This window comes from Acomys minous (assembly GCF_964271855.1).
Source record: "Acomys minous genome assembly, chromosome: 5".
NCBI classification, from domain to species: domain Eukaryota; kingdom Metazoa; phylum Chordata; class Mammalia; order Rodentia; family Muridae; genus Acomys; species Acomys minous.
In genome coordinates this window covers 71,904,643-71,926,037 of record NC_140494.1, presented here as the reverse complement: position 1 = coordinate 71,926,037, position 21,395 = coordinate 71,904,643, and the positions used below count along the sequence as shown (strand labels likewise).

Genomic DNA, 21,395 nt, shown 5'->3' with positions numbered 1-21,395 from the left:
AGTTAAAATGAAATGAGGAAGTACCCGTGAGGCTGGTGGGGTGGACAGCCATTTTTCTCCAGGAATGTGGCCACTGGTAGGTTGACTATGCTCCAGTGGATGGCTCCACACCAATTCTTCATGTGCAAGCAAAGGACATAAAATTGGGAGGGAAGCATGGTGGGCAGGGGTCTGTGGGAAGCCTGAGGGGGGCATGGTGGGTGGGTGGGTGGGGGTGAGCAGAATACTTTGTATACCTGTATGAAGGAATTCGGGAAGAATTGAATTGTAGGGAAAGAGACATAGTAACAAAAAGCACAATCAATTCAGATCCTGAACATAATGAGCAAATCCAGAGTAATGTCCCATTTCATTCTCCCTCAGACACACGCCCACTGGGAAGGTAGCAGGTGGGGAGGTATACCCATTAGTCTTCACATCGGCAGAGTCCTTGAGGTGTTGACTCTTAGATATCAGCTTAGAGAGATTTAGCATCATGGGTGTACATCTCAGGTGTGTCTACGAGGGCATTTCCAGAAATGCTTACCCGGGCAGAGAAGAGCCACCATGAAAGGTGGGAGTCGGGTGGGGAGCGGGAGGATAGGGGCTTGTGGGGGGAGTGGGTCGTGTGGGCTAGGGACCTTGATTGCATAAGGAAGAGGCAGCTTGCTGACTGCTGATGTCATGGGACCTGACATTCTTGCCTCTGTGGCTTCCCAGTCGGGATGCAGTTTCCCAATTGGGGAGTTCAAACAAGCCTTTCCTCTCTTAAACTGCCTTTGTTAGGCATTTTTGTCACAGCAAGGAGAAAATCAAATGTCCTTCTTTACTGTGGGCACTTCACAGGGCCTGGGCATCTGGGGGAGTCTGAGCAACAGCTGAAGCTGCACTTGGCCTTGGTTTGAAATTGTATTCCCAGCACTTGGGAGGCAGAGGCAGGCGATCGCTGTGAGTTTGAGTCCAGCACAGCCAAGGCTACACAAACCCTGTTTTGGAAAAACAAAAAGAAGGAAAGAAAGAAAGAAAGAAAGAAAGAAAGAAATTGTATTATTTTTGTTGTTGGCAGTGGTTGGTTGGTTTGAGTTTGAAAAATGGTCTTATATATCTCAGTGTAGCCTAGGCTGCCTTTACCTCTTGGGTGCTGAGATTGCTGGTCTGTGCCCTTGCACCGAGCTCTTTGTCGCCTAGGACAGATAATTTGCTTGTAGGGAACCCACAGACAATAAACCGCTGCTAGATCCCATGGGTTACACCATGCTGAAAAACACATTTACCTTGCTACCTGTATTTGTAATGACACCCATCATGCCTCTAGCCTGACCTCTGCCATCCATGCATCATGGGATTTGTCCCATCAGAAGTTAGCTGGGGGAGAAGCTAGGCTGTTCTTCCCAGGGTCTTTCAAGATCTTGATGTCTGTTCATCCATTCAAAGTGCCCTCCAATTCTCTCTCTCTCTCTCTCTCTCTCTCTCTCTCTCTCTCTCTCTCTCTCTCCCTCTCCTTCCTCTCCCCCCTCCTTTCTTTCTTTTCACTCATGACACAGATTTTTATTTACATAAGCTTCCCTCTGTTGGGCTGGGGAAAATGAGTCTTCCCAGATCCAGGGACAGAAGGGTGGCTGGGTGCCCTAGCCCCATCCCTATGGGGCTGAAAATAAAGTCCAAGGACCGAGGCTTCCCAACCTCCGGCATCCTTACCCCCAACCCCAAGCATTGCTTTATATCTTTTACATTACACCAAGGAATTCCTGGCATCTCAGCTTCAATTAGCAAGGGGGAGAGAGGGCAGAACAAGGAGGCCGCCCCACCTTTGCACATTGGTGAGAATGACAGACTCTGGCCTGGCAAGACCTCTCTCACTTTTAAAGTTGCTTCAAAATATTCACAGGTGATCAAGGGCACAGGTGGGCATGAGTCCCTCACCCCCAGGGCCCCCATGGTGACTTGTAAGTCTCTGCTTAGCTGGTGGTAGGTAGGTAGGGTTCCGAAACCATCCCCTGATCCCAGCTCGTCCCGGGGCTGAGTTCAGGCCAGGAGGAAAATCACTTGGGGCAAGGTTTGTCAGGACTCCATTTCCTTCCAACAAGACCAGGCTGGCCTCAAACTCACAGCGATCTACCTGTCTCTGCCTCCCACGTGCTGGGATCAAAGGCGTTGACTCTTCGCTATCAGCTTAGAGAGATTTAACATCAAGGGCGTACATCTCAGGTGTGTCTGTGAGGGCATTTCCAGAAATGCTTACCCGGGCAGAGAAGAGCCACCATGAAAGGTGGGAGTAGGGTGGGGGTGGGGGGTAGGGGCCCTCTCATCGCCCACATTCTATTTTTATTGTTTAAGATTTACTTTTATTTTTAATCATGTGTAGGTGTGTGTCCGTATGATGTGTTTACACATGGCTGCTGGTACCCTCCAAAGCCAGAGGAGTCTCCCCTGGACCTACAGTAACAGACAGTTGTGAGCCATGATGTAGGTGCTGGGAACTGAATTCAGGAGAAACCCATTGTGACCTAAAACCAAGTGCCTCAGAACCAACACTGAGGAATTGTAGACAAATTATGAAAAAAAAAAGAAAAGAGCTCACAAGAGTTTAATACCTGCTGCATCCTAAACTGTAGCCTATACTAGGAGACAATCTTTGAAGATGTGTGTGTGTGTGTGTGTGTGTGTGTGTACGTGTGTGTTTATATCTACACATATACACTACACACTCCCTCACACACACATGTGTGTATATACACATATAAACACTTTGATTATATACTTATTTCATTTTTATGTGTATGAGTGTTGTGCCTGTATGTATGTCTCTACAACATGTGTGTGCACTGCACACAGAGTTCAAAAGAGGGTGTTGACCCCCCCCGCCCCCCCGAGCCTGGAGTTACAGGGTTGTGAACTGCTATGTGGGTAACTGCTGAGCTGTTTCTCCTCCCCAGAAGGTAAGCTTGAAAAAGTGACATAAAGCCGGGTGTGGTGGTGCACGCCTATAATCCCAGCACTCGGGAGGCAGAGGCAAGTGGATCGCTGTGAGTTCGAGGCCAGCCTGGTCTACAAAGTGAGTCCAGCACAGCCAAGGCTACACAAAGAAACCCTGTCTCAAAAAACCAAAAAAAAACAAACAAAAAAAAAAAGAAAGAAAGAAAAAGAAAAGGTGACATAAGCTTAGTTAGCTCTGTTTGGCATTAGTAGGTTTAGGAGGAGGACAGTGAGATGTGGGCAATCTTTTTGTTTGTTTGTTTGTTTGTTTGTTTTGTTTTTTCAAAACAGGGTTTCCTCTGTGTAACCTTGGCTGTCCTGGACTTGCTCTGTAGACCAGGCTGGCCTCGAACTCACAGCCTGCCTCTGCCTCCTGAGTGCTAGAATTAAAGGTGTGCGCCAACATGCCCAGCATGGGCAGTCTTTCTTCAAGGTTATTTAGTCAGCTGTTGACTAATAGTGATACATTATGGTACAGTATCCTAAACTAACCTCAAATAACATTTAAGAAAAGGAAAGTGTAGCCAGGCATGGTGGTGCACGCCTTTAGTCCCAGCACTTGGTAGGCAGAGGCAGGCAGATCACTTTGAGTTCGAGGCCAGCCTGGTCTACAAAGTAAGTCCAGGACATCCAGGGCTACACAGAAAAACAAGTAAAAAGGGGGGAAAAAAGAAACAAAGGAAAGTGTGGGGCTGGAGAAGTGGCTCAGTAGTTATGAACAGGCCTGCTCTCGAAGAGAGCCCAGGCTCCCAGGCCCACGTGGTAGGTCACAACCATTTGTATCTCCGACTGCAAGGGGTCTGACTGTTTTCTGGCTTCGGCAGGCACCAGGAATGCACACAATGCACTGAGATACGTGCAGGTAAAACAGTCAAACACATAAAACAAAAATAATGAATCTTTTTTTAAAAAAGGTTTCGCTTGGTTTTGTTTGCTTGGTTTGTTTTGTTTTGTCTTGTTTGAAGAAAAGGAAATCAGTTGTGGTAGCCACACTATAATCTCAGAGCTCAGGAGGCAGAGGTTGGTGTATCTCTGTGAGTTCAAGGCCAGCCTAGTCTACATAGTGAGTTCCAGCTTAGGTTGGGGTACACTGTGAGACACTGTCTCAAAAAGAGGGGGAAGGAGAGGGTGAATACAAGGTTGAGAAGTGACAATGGCACTGCAAAAAGAGAAAAAAAATTTTTTTTTAACTTTCCTGATTTACCATTAAAAACTCTAACAAACATCTCATATAATATGGTTTAGACTGATTATCATTCAGCAAAAATAAACCTTCAAGCTGGGCGCATGCCTTTGATCCCAGCACTTGGGAGGCAGAGACAGGTGGATCACTGTGAGTTTGAGGCCAGCCTGATTGGTCTACAAAGCGAATCCAGAAAAGCCAGGCCTGTAGACAGAGAAACCCTGTCTCGAAAAACAAAACAAAACAAAACAAATCTCCAATAAACTGAGTGTTCTCTAGGCCCCAGTTTTGCAGTCTCTGCAGGGATCCGTGAAAACTCTGCAGAGTCCCTTCGAGCAGATGAAGGGACCTCGCTCACTCCGACCTTGACCCTGAGAACACTGACTTTCAGTCCCATGTGTTCAGTCATTTAGCCAAATATTCCAGTGAACTGATGACCCCCAAGGAGAACAGCATGAGGCTTGACATGAGCTTACGCTTAATCCTCCCGGTGCTCTTTGCCGGGGTAGATGCCGTGGTAGGTGCACAGCTCCGGGAGAGGCACTGCCCATTATAAGGGCGGTCAAGCCCGGGCTTGCTGTGAACACACGGTGTGTCTTCTTGAGCTGAGTGAGATCAATAAATCATGGTCACATTTGTTTCAGAAAAAAAAATGTTTTGTTTCAGTCATGCTCAAAGAATATTAATTGGAAACTTGAAAGCCCTACAAGCACAGTGTCAGCAGGCAGCTGATTTAGCTATTTGGCTCTCTACCTTGCCGTATGAATTCAGGGATTTTAGACATGCAACAAGCTCCGGCTTTACTAATGGGCTCTGATGCTGTATGCTAGGGGTGTAGTACAGAAGCTGCCGATGCGCCTGCTCCATAGGATGGTTAAGGGAAAGATTTTACTGTAAGTAGAAGAAAAAAGTAACCAGAGGCATCTAAACTAGCCTAGAGCAGAGAAAGAAACAGACTGGACATGAAAAGAAAAAATAGGTGGAGAAGGAATAGGGAGGGAGTAGTGAGCGAGACAACAAACTGGGACAGAGTGTGCTAAAGATCAGAGATCTGAGGTGAGAAGGGCTAGGATGGCATGGATTTGTTTCTAGCTACTTACTTTCTGTTGAACTTTGAAAATAAAGCTTATTTCTAATTAATTAAACTAGTACCTAACAAGACTATATGTTTGATTATTTATAGGTGACTAATTCTTATTTATCCTAAACAGTTTGCAATAGTAGCTTTCAAGGACTAGAAATTTGTTATATTTTAAAATGAAGTTGCATACATTAAACAAGAATTGAAACTTATATACAGTATGTTGTAACAAAACAACAGTACATTTCTACCAATATACACTATCAATGCCAATGTAAAAATGTTGAGACATGTAGCTTTCTTAGTCTAAAAGGAGATACAATAATCCCCCTTTCTTTTTCCTTTTTCAAGGAGATAGAATAATCCATACTTTTCTTTTCTTTTGTCCTTATATCCCCCCATAGAGGAATTTTAATTCAGAACACAGTTTCTCTGGCAAGAGATCACATCCAGAGACCTGGTAGATCTATGCAATTTGGCTGGAATTCAGATACACCAGGAGACAGAAGCAAGGAAATCTCTGAGTTCAAGGCCAGCCTGGTATAGAGAAAGTGTCAGGTAGAGAAAACTTAGGTCCAAGCATAGTGGTATATGCCTTTAATCCCAAACAATGGAGGTAAAGTTAGTTTGTAGAATGAAGAACCCATGTTTTAATGTGAGTGGCAGACAAAGTGGTGAATCAGAGAAAGATTTGACAGAATAGGATGTGCCCAACTCTCAGGAGAACAATACAGGAAAGGGAGGCTATTTAAGAGCAATGTAGGGGAAAAGAGGAGGTAGTTTTATAGAGACAGGTAAGTGAAAATAAGTGAGACTGAGGTGAAGATAGAACAAGCCAGAAGATTAGAACAGATTGCTAGAGTTAGTTTGAGGCCAAGCAGAGAAATTTAGAGACCAAGAAAAAAGCCAGATTGAGTAAATCAGCTGAGAGACGGGAATTGGAGCTAGAACAGCTGAGTTAAACCAGCCATCCAGAGTTCAGAAAGAACTAGAGAGGGTGAGCTTATTCAGCAGTAAGTCTCAGAGGCTGAAAACATTCTAGGCCTAGATTAAATTGTATGGAGGCTAGGCCTCCATGACTAGGCCTAGGTTAGCAGACAGAGGCAGTAAGCCTCCCAGAGGACAGTTGAATCAGGTGAATAAAAATTACTTTTATATTACCTCCACCCTCCCATTCCTTTCATTGCTTTTCAACTCTTAACACTCAATAGAAGAGAAAGGAAGATAGATGGGAGAAAGAGAAAGAGAGAAAGAGAGCCCTGAATATAACCTCCTTTACTTTGTTTCCTAACTGACCAAAACCATAAACAACTTGCAACCAACCCCTCTAAACAATGTCAAATACCCATAACCCACCACACAACCACAAGCCACCACTCTACCTCTCAGGAATGAGAGCATCTTGTTTTTAAAAATGCTTCATGCTGTCTGAAGGTGAAGGCATCTTTTGGGGACCCTAAGAAAACAGGGTTTTGGCCACATCCTGGGAGAGCTGGCTGTTTCACTTGCTGTCCAGCCTCTGTGTGATGGTAAAGTGCAGGGCTTAACTGAAGTCCTGGATGAAGCAGTCTGTGAGGCTGGACCATTTGGGATAGCTGCTTTGAGGTTGTCCTGGATGCAATTTTTAAATTTTATTTATTTATTTATTTTTATTTTTTTGGCTTTCGAGACAGGGTTTCTCTGTGTAGCCTTGGCTGTCCTGGACTCACTTTGTAGACCAGGCTGGCCTCGAACGCACAGTGATCCACTTGCCTCTGCCTCCTGAGTGCTGGGCCTGGATGCAATTTTTGAGGAAACAGCAGCTGAGCAATTCTGTCTCCTGAATTAATTTGCACCCCCCCCTTTTACATATGCCATAATTTTAAATTCTTCTTTGAAATCCCCATCTATAGTTCCTGGATGCACAATTATTTGTACGACGATACCGCTTGCCACAAGGTTGTCAAATCCCTGGAAACTTACGGGTTCACCTCTCTGGTGGAAAATATCATATTTCTCACAGTTAATGCACCAGACACTTTGAGATCTGATTCTGAATGTACTGTATTTCTCACAGTACCAGACATTTTGAGATCTGAGGCTTTTAGCAGCTTGGTCACAATTTCTTTACAAATGATGGAATTCACTGCAATTAAAGCATCAGGCATTTTGATTTTTTTTGTTTTGTTTTTTGTTTTTTGTTTTTATGGTTTTTTGAGACAGAGTTTCTCTGTGTAGCCTTGGCTGTCCTGGACTCACTTTGTAGACCAGGCTGGCCTTGAACTCACAGCGATCCACCTGCCTCTGCCTCCCGAGTGCTGGGATTAAAGGCGTGTGCCACCACGCCCAGCTTGCATCAGGCATTTTGATATTTGAGATCTTTATGTATAGTTCATCTTGTGATATTGGCGTGATGCTTGTGAGAGCCAATATCAGTCATTTCCTCATCTACTGGTGCTGCTTGTACCTTTAATGGTCTAATAAGTCTTTTACATTTGTTATTCAAATTCTCAAATGCCAAAGTCTCTATCAACATCTCTCTTGCATCAGGGTCTGATATGACTTTGTTTACAGGTGAAACCAATCTTTGCAAAAAAATCTGTGAAGGCTTTTTCAAAGCCTTGTACAATTTTAGTAAATGAAATGGACCTTTTCCTAGGCTCCTCAACTTTCTCCCAAGTTCTTTTTTTTTTTTTTATGTATACAATATTCTGCCTGCATATATACCTGCACACCAGAAGAAGGCACCAAATCTCATTAAAGATGGTACTGAGCCACCATGTGGTTGTTGGGAATTGAACTCAGGACCTTTGGAAGAACAGACAGTGCTCTTAATACTCTGAGCCATCTCTCCAGCCCTTATCCCAAGTTCTTAAAGCCACGAGACAACATTGTCCAATAACAGCATTATCAAATCAAATCAAATCTGTTACTCGCCAAGCAACTGATCTTTGACAATATTTATTCTCCTTGCTCTACTTCATTGTTCAATATTCGAGGCTTCCTCCCTCTGCCATGTTAACCCTTATAACTGCTAACTGGCCTCTAGCAAGTTTTACCAGACCTTTCCAGTCTTGGGGAATAACTCTATTCTGGGTAGCCCAGTTACTTAATATTTGTTTTACATAATGGGAATGCATTCTGTAGGAAACAATAGCCTCTTTAAAATGTCTCAGATCTATCATTTCTATATGATGCTACACTCTATCTCAGCTGCTGTGCTGTGCAATTACTGGGGAAGCAGTTGGTGATTTTGTAATCCCAGGTCACCCCTTCTCCAGCAGCACAGTTGGCTCAAGACCAACCCTTTCTCTCATGAACCCTGTTGCTCTGCATGACCTACCCCTCCTCCCAGCTCCTGTCCTGCCAAGGGGCTTCTGGGACTTGAAGCCAAAAGGGCACATCACCACAGTCGGCCTTCTAGACAGATTTGCTTCCTTCTTTTACCCTGCAGGAAGCTCCAGCTCTCTTGTTCAGTCACCGGTCTGAGCCCTTTATTTTTCCTTTTCCCATGCTATTTTCTTCTTCTTCTTCTTCTTCTTCTTCTTCTTCTTCTTCTTCTTCTTCTTCTTCTTCTTCTTCTTGTTTTGCTTTTTGTTTTTTGTTTTTGGAGACAGGGTTTCTCTGTGTAACCTTGACTGTCCTGGACTTGCTTTGTAGACCAGGCTGGCTTTGAACTTACATCAATCTGCCTGCCTCTGCCTCCTGAGTGCTGGAATTAGAGTGCATGCCTTTGATCCCTGGCTTCCCTTGCTATTTTCTTTGATCCACTTCTACCCACAACCTCTTCACTTGCACAGCCAATTCTCCAATCCTTTCAGAAATGAGAGAATAGAGTAACCTCTTGGATTTCCCAATTCATCCTTTTTTGTTTTTGTTTCTCAGACCCCTCTATATACACTCACAATTTTTTAAACTGCTCAGCCATTCTCCCATTTATTTATTTATTTGTTTGTTTGTTTGTTTTTGGAGACAGAATATAGGAGACAGAAAATGAAAAATCTCCTCTGGGAGCAAGGCGGGAGAGAACCCAGCAGCAGAAGCCACAATAAACATTTTGCTGATATCCTGAAACTGAATATCATCCCCTTTTCCTTTGCTGCTTCCTCTACACCATTAGAAACCAAATTTCCATCTGGGCAGTGGTGGCACACACCTTTAATCTCAGCACTCGGGAGGCAGAGGCAGGCGGATCTCTGAGTTCAAGGCCAGTCTAGTCTACAAAGCTAGTCCAGGACAGCCAGCTGTACATATGGGCACCACATATGGCTGATTAGGAGTGTCAAGTTCCTTGAGGATAAATCCAATTTTGTCATTAGAATATCTCTGACCAACAATCTAGTAATCCACCAATAGCAAAAGCATGGGCAGGAACCAGCAACAGCAGGAGGAGCAACAGGTGCCACATGCCCTCTTGGGGCTCTCATATTTATACTCTCTCAAGAGTCCCCAGAATTCCAAATGTAAACCATTTGCAGCAGGAGACAAACATACTTAATGGTTGTGCTCAGTCTGAAGCAGCCCCATATCCCTTACCTGTAATTAAAACAAAAACATACTCACATAACATAACTAGGTTTTTTAAGAAACCCAAATTCTCACCACAAGGGTCTTATTACGTAACCTTGGCTGGCCTGGAACTCACTATGTAGGCCCAGATACCCTAGAACTCACAAAGATCCTCCTGCGTCTGCCTCCCAGGTGCTGGGATTAAAGACATCGGTCACCACACCCAGCTCATTTGAGTATTTAAATTAAAAAAATTTAAGTAACAGTGATTGGATGTCAGAGATGGTGTTAAGCATGAACACTTTTTCTTTTGAAAAAATGAAGAAGCCAGGCATGGTAGTGCACGTCTTTAATCTCAGCACTCTGGAGGCAGAGATAGGTGGATTGCTGTGAGTTCAAGGCCAGCCCAGGACAGCCAGGGTGACATAGAGAAACTCTGTTTTGGAAAAAAAAAATCCCAGCACTTAGGAGGCAGAGGCAGGTGGATCTCTGTGAGTGAATCCAGGACAGCCAGGGCTGTTACACAGAGAAACCTTCTTTCGAAAAAAAACCAAAACAAAACAAAAACAAAAACAAACAAAAAACAAAAGAGAGAGAGAGAGAGAGAGAGAAAGAAAAAGAAAAACGAAGAATCATACATCAGTTTGTTAAAACTATTTTCAAAGTCCTATACTTTTCAGTATTTGGGAAACACCTGGAAGAGAGTTAATAAAGATAAAATCTCTCTCCTGTCTGTCTCATGTGCTTGTGAATATGCCTGGGTGTGTCTAAGTGTGTCTGTGTTTTCCTGTGTACCATCTGCCTGAATGGATCCCAAAGAGGACAGAGGTAGCCATTGGGACCTCTGAAACTGGACTTACAGACAGTTGGGAGCCACTGCGTGGGTACCGGGAGCCAAGCCGAGGCCCTCTGCAGGGGCAACAAGCGCTCCTAACCTTGAGGCTGCTCTTCAGCTCCCTCTTCCTCCTCAGGCTCAGGCTGAGACGACCATGGGCTAGGAGCTGCAGGATCTCTACTATACACACAAAGTTCTCTGTTCTTATAGAAACATAATAGTTCCTTACAGAATGCTAAAATTTTTGATATTTTTCTAATATCTTTTCTTAGCATGTAATCATCACATTAATATATCTTTGGCTTGTGTAGTGTTTGAATATTTGATCTTAAAAACTTCTGAGTTGCTGACTTGAGTTTTTTTTTTCTTTTCCTTTCCTTTCCTTTCTTTCTTTCTTTCTTTCTTTCTTCCTTTTTGTTTATTTGTTTTGTTTTTAGAGCCAGGGTTTTTCTGTGTAGCCTCGGCTGTCCTGGACTCACTTTATAGACCAGGCTGGCCTCGAACTCATAGTGATCCGCCTGCCTCTGCCTCCCAAGCACTAGGATTAAAGACCTGCACCACCACACCCAGCATTTCCTGACTTGAGTTTCTTAAAATCATTTGATGAATTGACATTTGGGACTAGGACATACTTTCCAACAATTTCTGAAATAAACTTAAACTTACCAGTATTGTTTTGTACTCTGTATTTATGCAAAGCAGCATTCTGGGGATTAACAGCTACAAAATTAAAATGTGGGTCAACTTAGAGAAAATATGATGATGCTCTATGATTGGAGTATCAATATTCACCTTGGCTTCAATCCTTTATGTAAAAATAAGCAAGCACATTCTAAGCATGTCAGCTTGTTTCATCTTTAATTTGTGGCAAAAGTCTACACATACCACATCATTGTTGGAAGTAAATTTTCATATGGTTTACTATCAGCAAATGTTTGATTTGCATACCTGGTCTATACACCTTATACCTGGGTTGGCAAAAATTTCTCAGGCAAAAGGGGTTGGAGGTGGGAACGTTCAAGAAGCTTCTGTCTAGAGTAGGCAACAGTTAAATTTAACTCTCTTTGAGGAACTATTACATTTCTCCCAATGCAAGTCTATTTTAAGGTCAGCTAAGTTCAACTAAAAACAAAGGCTCCGGAAGCCACTGTTAACATATGTTAACATAATGCTTTTAACAACCCATTTATAGGCGGGCATGGTGGCGCATGCCTTAAATCCCAGCACTCGGGAGGCAGAGGCAGGGGGATCTCTGTGAGTTTGAGGCCAGGCTGGTCTACAAAGCTAGCCCAGGACAGCCAAGGCTAACACAGAGAGACTCTGTCTACAAAAACAAAAACAACAAACAAACAAAACAAAAAGACAAAACAACAACAAAAACAAAAAAAAACCCCAACCCACTTATAATTTTTTAAAATTTACCTGTGTTTTGCCTCTATGTATGAATGCCAGGTGCCTACAGAGGTCAGATCCCTTAAAGGTAGCTACAGATGTTTGTGAGCCACCCTGTGGGTGCTGGGGACTCAGAGGGACCTGCAGTCTCCACAAAAACAAGTGCTCTTAACCACTGAGCCAACTCCCCAGCCCCACATAGCCCGTGTATCAAAGAACTGGCTGCCTCATTGATGTGTAATGGTACTCATTAGGCTTGTTATGCATTGATTACTTCTGTGTTGGCAAGCTGACAACTGTAGAACTGTAGATTATGTGGTTGTTTAGTATGTAATCTTTTGTTTTTAGCATTCTCTCTCTCTCTCTCTCTCTCTCTCTCTCTCTCTCGTGTGTGTGTGTGTGTGTGTGTGTGTGTGTGTGTGTGTGTGTGTGTGTGAGATCACGCAGTTTGGGTTATAGTCAAGTGAACTAAGGAGCTACAAAAGCTGGGGCATAGCCATTCGATCCTCTTGCAAGGTCTTTTAATGCCTCTGTACCATCTAAGGAGAACCGCTGTGTAGAACCTCGTAGGGTTGGAATACTCCAGCAAAAAAAGATCTTGCCGTGAGTGTTAGAGTTCCACAATCATCCTCCGCCTAAAGCGAGAATACAGAGTCCCAGAAGTTCTCAACACCTAGGTCCGCCAGCTTGGCTTCTGTAGAAAGGATACGGTAGGGCTCAGATTTACGGGCGACTCTTTGCCACGCCTCTGACTACTCTGACTAGTTTCCCGGTTTTCCATAGCATTTCCGGTACGCCTGGGCAAGACTCGTGTGTCAATCATCCCGGCTGGAGGCCCTGCTCTCCCGCCCTGCCTGGAATGGGCGGGGCAGCCTGGACTGCGGGGGTGGGGCTGTGTGCGCACTACGCATGTGCGTGGTCTTGCAGGCATGCCTCGCCCGCGCGGTACAGCTCCTCCTGCCTGTGGAAAGCCCGTGGTAATGACCTGAACGTTTGTAATCCTGCTTTTGTGTCCCTTGTGCAAACTGCCCAAAACTCCAGAAACTGAGTTTCCCACGTACAGAATGAGGTTACTGACCCTTACCTTGTGCAAATGTTTGATGTCTGAAAAAAAAAAATCTCTCTAGGTTGTCTTTACGCTTAGCTCCGTGAGGTACTCATTATTGTTAGTTTCCGTTCTTTCCTCGTTCTGCCAGAGTCAATAACTTTCTCAAAGGGTCCACTCGTTTCTGGAAATCAAAACGGCCAGATAACTGTCCATGCTTACTGCCTAGTGAGGAGACAGATGAGCACACGTTGCACAGTAAGGACTGTATTACCGGGGTTGGGGAAGCTGTGGGAACGCCCCAAACTGCACCTAATCCACTCTCAAATCGGCACGAAAGCTCTCCATGAATATTCAGGGAGACAGTGAACAGAAGCAAGAAAACATGGAAGCTGACAGCAGAGACGGGACCGCTGCAAAGACCAGGGAAGCCGGGACAAGTCTGCAGTCTAGGCGGAAAAGGCTGGGTCGTGAATGGATGCCTGAGATAACATGTGGGCAGTAGACCTTTATAGCGGCTTGCTCCTTTTGTTTCGTTAAGACAGGGTCTCACATTGTATGTAGCCCAGTCTGTCACACTCGTGACAATCCCAACTCAAATGATGCGACTGCACACAGGAGCCACCCGCCGTGCCTGATTTGCTGAGTTTGAACTGAGTTTGGTAAACACCCTTTTTCTCAGGCTACACCTCAGACCCTGAGGATGTTAGAGTGCCTGGTCTGATTTTGAGGAAGGAATTTAGGAATAGTTGCCTGGATAGAGGTCAAGTAGGCATGCAAGACCTGATCTAGCGGCTAAGAATTACTCTGTAGACTTGAAAAACACAAAAACAAAGCCTGGAATCTAGCTTTTTAAAAGTAAGGTGACATTTCCCCCCAAACTAAATAAAACAGTAGGCCATTAGCATACAATCGGACGGTCAAACGACTTCCTCTTTCATCTCAAAAACAAATGGAAAATTTTAAGGTGAGATCATATCGTTCTAAATTCTCAGATGCTAATGAGATGGTCAGTTTGCCTTCTATCGAGGACTGAGTTAGGCTTTAGTGGCTCCTCTATAAGCATAGAGGTTTAATTCAAAAGTAAACCTTAGTCCTGAGCATAAACAGAAATCTTTATGCTTTCTTCCTTCAGCTGCCCTTTTGTAGACTCATTCCTAAATTCAGGAAGCTAGGAGGCCGTGAAAAGCCTCACCAGATTTGCAGAAGACCAGCCTCTCTTAAAGACGTGGGTAGAGGCTACAGGCCAGGGCTTGCAGGCGGGTTTGGGGGATCAGAAGCTCTAAGCAAGCTAAAGGTGTTGTGCCTTTCCTTGGCGTCCGGTTAGGCAAGCGGTAGATGGACTAGCGTGTTCTTATTTCGGTGATGCACCCTGGTACGCTGCCTTCGAACCAGCCGTTTGCAGGATTAGCGAACAGCTCATTCGATTACTATATACTTTCACTCCTAGTTAAATCCATTCGCCAGTGGTTGCAGGTGTGCTCACTGCACCTGAAGCTCATAGATTTTGCTGCGATGACTGGCCAATGGGCTCTGGTTCCACCTGCTCCACCCCTGCTACGATGACTGGCCAATGGGCTAACCCTGATCCACCCCCGCTACGATGACTGGCCAATGGGCTAACCCTGCTCCACCTCTGCTACGATGACTGGCCAATGGGCTAACCCTGCTCCACCTCTGCTACGATGGCTGGCCAATGGGCTCTGGTTGCTCCACCCCCACCCCTCCAGCACTAGAGTTAGAGACACACACCATCGCACCCATGTTTTTACATAGGCGTTGAGATCCAAACTCATGTCTTCATGCTCCTGTGGCATTTTACTGTCTACGCCATCTTGCTTTCTCCCTTTGTTGTGTTTCTAAGCACCTTTTATTATGGAATAAATGGAAGAAAAAAATAATTTCACTAATTTACTCACAAGTAATAAAGTTTTCATTAGCTCACTTGTACTAACTGAATATGCTGATGATAGTCTAGGCATTGAAATGAATGGCTTTGAGAGAGAGAGAGAGAGAGAGAGAGAGAGAGAGAGAGAGAGAGAGAGAGAGAGAGAGAGAGAGAGAGAGAGAGAGAGAGAGAGCGCTGACAGAATCAATTTTAACCGTAGCTCAGTTGTCAAAGGCAATGTGAGAACCAACATCTGAAAAGCAAGAAGTGGACAGCAGTCTCACACTCAGTAGTCTGGCTCAGGGAGCCGCACCTCACGGCGAAAGCCAGCCAGTCCCTCTAGATCCCCACACAAGCGTGCAAACTAAGCAGGTCCACTCTTCCCCACGCCCTGGATAAGGTCAGCCCTCTGTTTGCTCATGGACACCACACAGCCTGCCTGCTTCTTTTCAAAGAAAGCTTGATGTGAGTGCATGGTTGTGTGGAGAGCGTGTTTGAGAAGAGGTGCATGCCCCAGTGAACTTTCTCTAACCAAAGTCCCCATCACCTCCGATGAGATCACATTTAACAATGAGTGCATTCACTGCGGTCAGAATCCTCGTGCTCACGTCACCTCCCAAAGGCGTCCTCCTCCCTGAGCGCTGCCGCATCGGGCACCAGGATTTCCACACACGACATCCCCGGGGGCAGACATTTCAGATTAAATCCACTCATTGCCTCCCACAGGTTCAACATCTGGAGACTGAGGTTACAATTCAATCGGTATCGCGTATGAACTTCAGAATACCATTCGGAGTCAAAAATTCCCGTAACTTGTGCAGTCAAACCGTTGTTTTTAAGACTGTGTACACACATGCACCATGTGCACACTTGATCCTCTGCAGTTTCTATAAAGATCGCTCTAGGCACTGGGCGGTGGTGGCACACCCCTTTAATCCCAGGACTTGGAAGGCAGAGGCAGGCGTATCTCTGTGAGTTTGAGGCCAGCCTGGTCTATAGAGCGAGTTTCAGGACAGCTAAAGCTGTTGCACAGAGAAACCCTGTGTCGAAAAAACAAAAACAAAGATGGCTGTACCCTGTGGGCGGGGACTTCGACTCAAAGGAAGAAAGTCCTCCCCAAGAGCAGCAAGTGCTCCAAGCCGGGGACTCACCTTTCCAGCCTCGGAGCTGAGTAGATTTAAAGAATGCTCTGAACCCGACATGGGGGGAAGACAAGAATAGCTTCAGAGCGAGGTGATTTACAGATTCCCAGATTAGCTGACTAGATGCACGTTGCGAATACAAAATAAGAAATATTTAAACCACTACGCCTTTAATCCCAGTACTCGGGAGGCAGAGGCAGATGGATCGCTGTGAGTTTGAAGTCAGCCTGGTCTACAAAGTGAGTCCAGGACAGACAAGGCTACACAGAGAAACCCTGTCTCGAAAAACAAAACAAACAAACAAGACAACAACACAGAACAAAAATGTTTAAACCAAGAGTCTGCCGGGCGTGGTGGCACATGCCTTTAATCCCAGCACTTGGGAGGCAGAGGCAGGCGGATCGTTGTGAGTTCGAGGCCAGCTGGTCTACAAAGCGAGTCCGGGACAGCCAAGGCTACACAGAGAAACCCTGTCTCGAAAAACCAAAAATAAATAAGTAAATAAAATAAACCAAGAGTCCAAGTTGAATTATCTACTTTAACACATGAGCCCAGAATAACGCTAAAATGGCAATTTCCGAGGGTATACACGCCTTTCCTCCCACGCTAAATAGGGCTGACCCAGGGGACCCAGAGGATCTCTCAGAAAGTGCACATTCTTCCCCTCCCCCACTGCATTGCTCACTTTGGGGAGGTCAGTTGCTGTACTGCGAGGACACTTCAGCTATCCCATGGTGACTTCTAGGGCAGGAACGCTTTCTGCCCTAGGGCAGCACGGAGCACTGATATGGCAGGTATAAAAATGAGATGGCTTGGAAGCAGGTCCTGCCATCACTGGCAAGCTTTTCCTATGACCATAGTGCAGATATCATCTTGAATGGAACTTCAGGAGAGACCTAGAGGCAAAACAGAACAGGTTGCCCCTCGTTATCTCCATCTATAGAGACTGTATGAGATGGTTTGGGGCTAGGCTACAATTTAAGGGTAATTACTTAGCAGACGATAATGTGTCTGTTTTAGAGATAAGTTAGAGTCACTCCGAGGCAGCCTAAAGCCAGTGAGCTCAAGACAAAAGTTAACAGCTTGCCTTACCGTGTGGGAGTGCAGACTTAAACCAGGTCTTGACATTTAATCTCCAGACCTCTGGGGACTGTTTTTCATTTGCAAAAAGAGCTCTCTCCTCCTTGGAGAGCCTGATAGGTTACTACATCAATTTTAGTGCCTAGGACATAATATTCTCTTTTTCTTTTTTCTTCCTTTTTTTTTTCTTCAGTTTTTCCGAGACAGGGTTGCTCTGTGTAGCCTTGACTGTCCTGGACTCGCTTTGTAGACCAGGCTGGCCTTGAACTCACAGCGATCCACCTGCCTCTGCCTCCCGAGTGCTGGGATTAAAGGGGTGCGCCAGCACCGCCCAGCTTGACATAATATTCTCACGTGCTAGGCGTTATCATATCCTCTCCTAATAAGCTTGGCTCTCCTCTAAGGAGTATGCGCTCCAGGCAGCAAGAGCTTGGAGTTCTAGAGGCAGCTGCAGGAGGATGACCGCAGCGGGCCTGCCAGGACTCAGGAGGTCCGAGTGCTTCTAGCTCCAATTTCAAGATGTCTAAAATGCTTTTAGAATATGTTATAATGTTTATATATCACCCCTTCTTCTTTTTAAGTTTTAAATTATATTAAATTTTTTTTGTGTGTGTTGAGGGCTGGAGAGATGGCTCAGTGGTTAAGGGCACTCGTTCCTCCTACAGAGACTCAGGTTCAATTTCCAGCATCCACATGATGTCTAACAAACCGTCTGTATCTCCAGTTCCAGGGACTCAGAATCTCTGTGGGTACCAAGCATGCATGTGATGTACAAAGATGCATGCAGGCGAAACACTCATACATAAAATCAATAAACGTAACATTCTTTTTTACCTGTGTGGCTGGGTATGGTGGCGCACATCTTTTTTTTTTTCCCCAAGACAGGGTCTCTCTGTGTAGCCTTGGCTGTCCTGGACTCCCTTTGTAGACCAGGCTGGCCTCGGACTCACAGTGATCCACCTGCCTCTGCCTCCCGAGTGCTGGGATTAAAGGCGTGCAAAGCTCACATCTTTAATCCCAGCATGTGGGAGGCAGGTGGATGTCTGTGAGTTTAAGGACAGCCTGGTCTACATAGTAAGGACAGCCAGGGCTGCATAGAGAGACTCTGCCTCAAAACCAAAACAAAATTCAAAACTCTGTGTGTGTGCATTCGTGCATACACACACACACACACACACACACACACACACACACACACACTTAGAGGCAGAGAGAAGAGAATCAGTGCTCAAGACAATATTTGTATCTAAACAACTTATAGTCTGTTATTCTAGTCAGGGACATGCTACACTTACAGTCAAGTATATACTATATTGTCACATATGGACACATGCTCTACAGGAACATGTCAGTGAATAAGGGCAACGAGAAAGAGCTAGCAGTGTCTTTCCAGATTCTTCCACCCTACTGACAGTATCAAGAAACTTCATCGCCCACCAGAGCTACTGAAACTCTTCCACCTCCTTCATCACCTTGAGTCTTGGTCTCTGGCCCCACGTCTGCATAGGCTTTGCTCCAAGCGTCTCCCTCAGTGGTGCTGTAGTCCTTGGAGAATAAAACAAAGAGCCCTTAGCGCGCCCCCTTTCTTCCTTTTTCACTGAACAAATAGAAGAAGCCACAGACTAGAAAACTCACAACTCTTTTTTGTTTGGTTGGGTTTTTTTTTTTCAAGACAGGGTTTCTCTGTGTAGCCTTGGCTGTCCTGGACTCTATTTGTAGACCATGCTGCCCCCCAAGTGCTGGCATTAAAGGTGTGCGCCACCACGCCCGGTGAAAACTCACAACTCTTGACAGCGAAAGCACCTGGTGCCTGAGTTTGTTCCCAGGGGATGTCACCATGAGCAGTCCACGCCACCACTGTGTGCGAGACCCTCCACCCTCCGCTGCTGTCAATGTCTCCTCATGTCGTCTCTTCCTTCCCCCATACCTGTTGGGACAGGATCCCACGTAACCCTAGCTGGCCTAGAATTTGGCATGAAGGCAAACACTCTGCCATTAAGCCACATCCGTCAAGGTCTGTCCTCTTGAGGATGCCTCTTTCAGTCGCAGTTCTCCAAGTTGAAGAGCTGACACAGGCGCTGGATGGCGGACTCAGGTTTGATTCCCAGCACCCCCATAACAAGCTGTAACTTCAGTCCTAGGCGACCTGACTCCCTTATTTGTTTGCTGAGACACCAGGCAAACTTGTGGTATAGAAGTATACATGCAGACAAAACACTGGTAAGGGGAAAAGGAATAAAAAACGGACTCATCCGAAAGTGTAGAAAGCATTGGGACTCCACTGTGACTGTCTTCAGTTTGCTTTTTATTCATGTTGGTTCTTTGGACTTAAAAGGGTAAACAAGGAGGCCGGGCGTGGTGGCACACGCCTTTAATCCCAGCACTCGGGAGGCAGAGGCAGGTGGATCGCTGTGAGTTCAAGGCCAGCCTGGTCTACAAAGTGAGTCCAGGACAGCCAAGGCTACACAGAGAAACCCTGTCTCAAAAAAACATAAAAAAACAAAACAAAAACAAAAAACTCTACAGGCAAACTTCTTCTATCTTTGAACATTTTCTGCCACCATTTTAATACAGGAGCAAATGGGAGATACACAAGAAAACATGCCAGCACTCCCTAAATAGATCTCCAAACGCCAAAACTTGGCAAACAATGCCCCCAAGTCAGTGCCCAGGCAATTAGTTCATTACGAGCCTCCTGGCAGCATTTTCTCATCATAGATGACTTTTGGGAGGACAAATTGGATTTTTCCCTCTCAAACAATGAGTGGTTTCTTTTAAAGTAGGTGAAAGGTACTGTGAGGGGAAGGGGGGACGCCCAGGCCTTCACAGATGTGTGCTTTAAAGTTTGCCAAGTACTTCGCAGAGGACTTTGCTAACTTCAAAGGGCTGGAAAGTATAATGTAATCTGAGAAGCCATAGCCCGGAGGTCAGGTCTCTGGGTCAGCTCTCACTGCAGGCTTGCAGGCCCGGGAGAGCCAAGGGCAGAATTTCAGATCATACGTCCCCTGGTGGACAGTGAGTGAAGTGCAAGGGGAGAAACCGGCTGGTCGCCCGCCCCTGTTTCAGAAAGAGTTAATTGTATGTGTGTGAACGTTTCCCTTCGTGTATTTGGGCATATCACGTGTGTGTCTGGTGCCTGTGAGTCACCATGTGGGTGTCGGGAACTGAACTGGGGCTCTCTACAAGAGCAGCCAGTGCTCTAAGCATTGAGTTACATTTCTCAAACAGTTTGCACTGTCCTTGGATAAGAGTTTTATGCTGGGGCTGGAGAGATGGCTCAGTGGTTAAGAGCACTGGCGGCTCTTCCGGAGGACCTGGGTTCAATTCCCTGCACCCACATGTCAGCTCACACGTCTGTAGCTCTAATTCTAGGGCTCTGACAGCTCACGCAGACCGATGAACATTAAAAAGGAAGGGGGAGAGAGAGACAGAGAGACAGAGAGAGAGACAGAGAGAGAGACAGAGAGAGACAGAGAGAGAGACAGAGAGAGAGACAGAGAGAGAGACAGAGAGAGAGACAGAGAGAGAGACAGAGAGAGAGAGAGACCGGGGGGGGGGGGGGGGGGGGATGAATTTACACCGCAGGTTCTACTGCCTTGAGTGAGAATTCTATATCCTTGTTGAGGAGATTTCTGTAGACTTGCTAGTTGTTAGTCAAGTACTCAGGCCCTTTCTTTCCCCTTTTGTAGTGGGACTTAAAATTCTTCGCCCGAGCCAAGACAAGTTGGCCTTGCACACTTGTAATGCCAGCATTCAGGAGGCTGAGGCAGGAGGGTGGAGTTTCAGGCCATCCTGAGACCCACAGTGAGCCTATTTCTACAAAAACAAAGTAATAGGAAGGGGAAAAAAATAGTCAATTTGAAACCTTCCCTCTGAATGTTCCAGTGCAGGTTCCGTGCTCACCACAGACCTCAGGCGCGGGCGTTTCCAAGGTGCAGACAATCCTGCTTTGCTTCACTCTTCTTAGAGAACACTATCTGCCTCAACCTGTCCGGATCCAGAGTAGAGGGCAGGTTTGGCTGGAGTCTCTGCCTGAGAGCTCCGGATTGTACCACAGGCAAGCTGAGGCCCTTCCACCTGGGGACAGGAGCCTGTTTTTCCTCTTACAGGAAGGAGGTGACTTCCCCTGGGGTGTCTTTCTGGAGTGCAAATTTGCCTAAAAGTTTAGAAAGGAATGTTTTAGCCATCTGGGGCTTCCTGCATCTCAGATAAAATTTCATTTTAAAAATTTTTATTTGGGGCTGGAGAGATGGTTCAGTGGTTAAGAGCACTGCCTGCTCTTCCAGAGGTCCTGAGTTCAATTCCC

The 21,395-nt window shown here is 45.6% G+C and overlaps 1 long non-coding RNA gene across 3 annotated transcripts; it reads right to left on the bottom strand.

Annotated features, from left to right (window-relative positions):
* Positions 1–192: 192 nt before the first annotated feature.
* On the bottom strand, positions 193–19,210 carry LOC311598184. 3 transcript variants are annotated; one of them, XR_014779505.1, is made up of 5 exons: positions 19,017–19,210; positions 18,527–18,634; positions 16,695–16,905; positions 13,019–13,204; positions 193–965 (listed from the first exon to the last, which is right to left on the bottom strand). It is a non-coding gene; the product is annotated as an uncharacterized lncRNA (long non-coding RNA). The 3 variants fall into 3 exon arrangements; XR_014779506.1 differs by having other exon boundaries at positions 13,019–13,163; XR_014779507.1 differs by lacking the exon at positions 13,019–13,204.
* Positions 19,211–21,395: the final 2,185 nt, after the last annotated feature.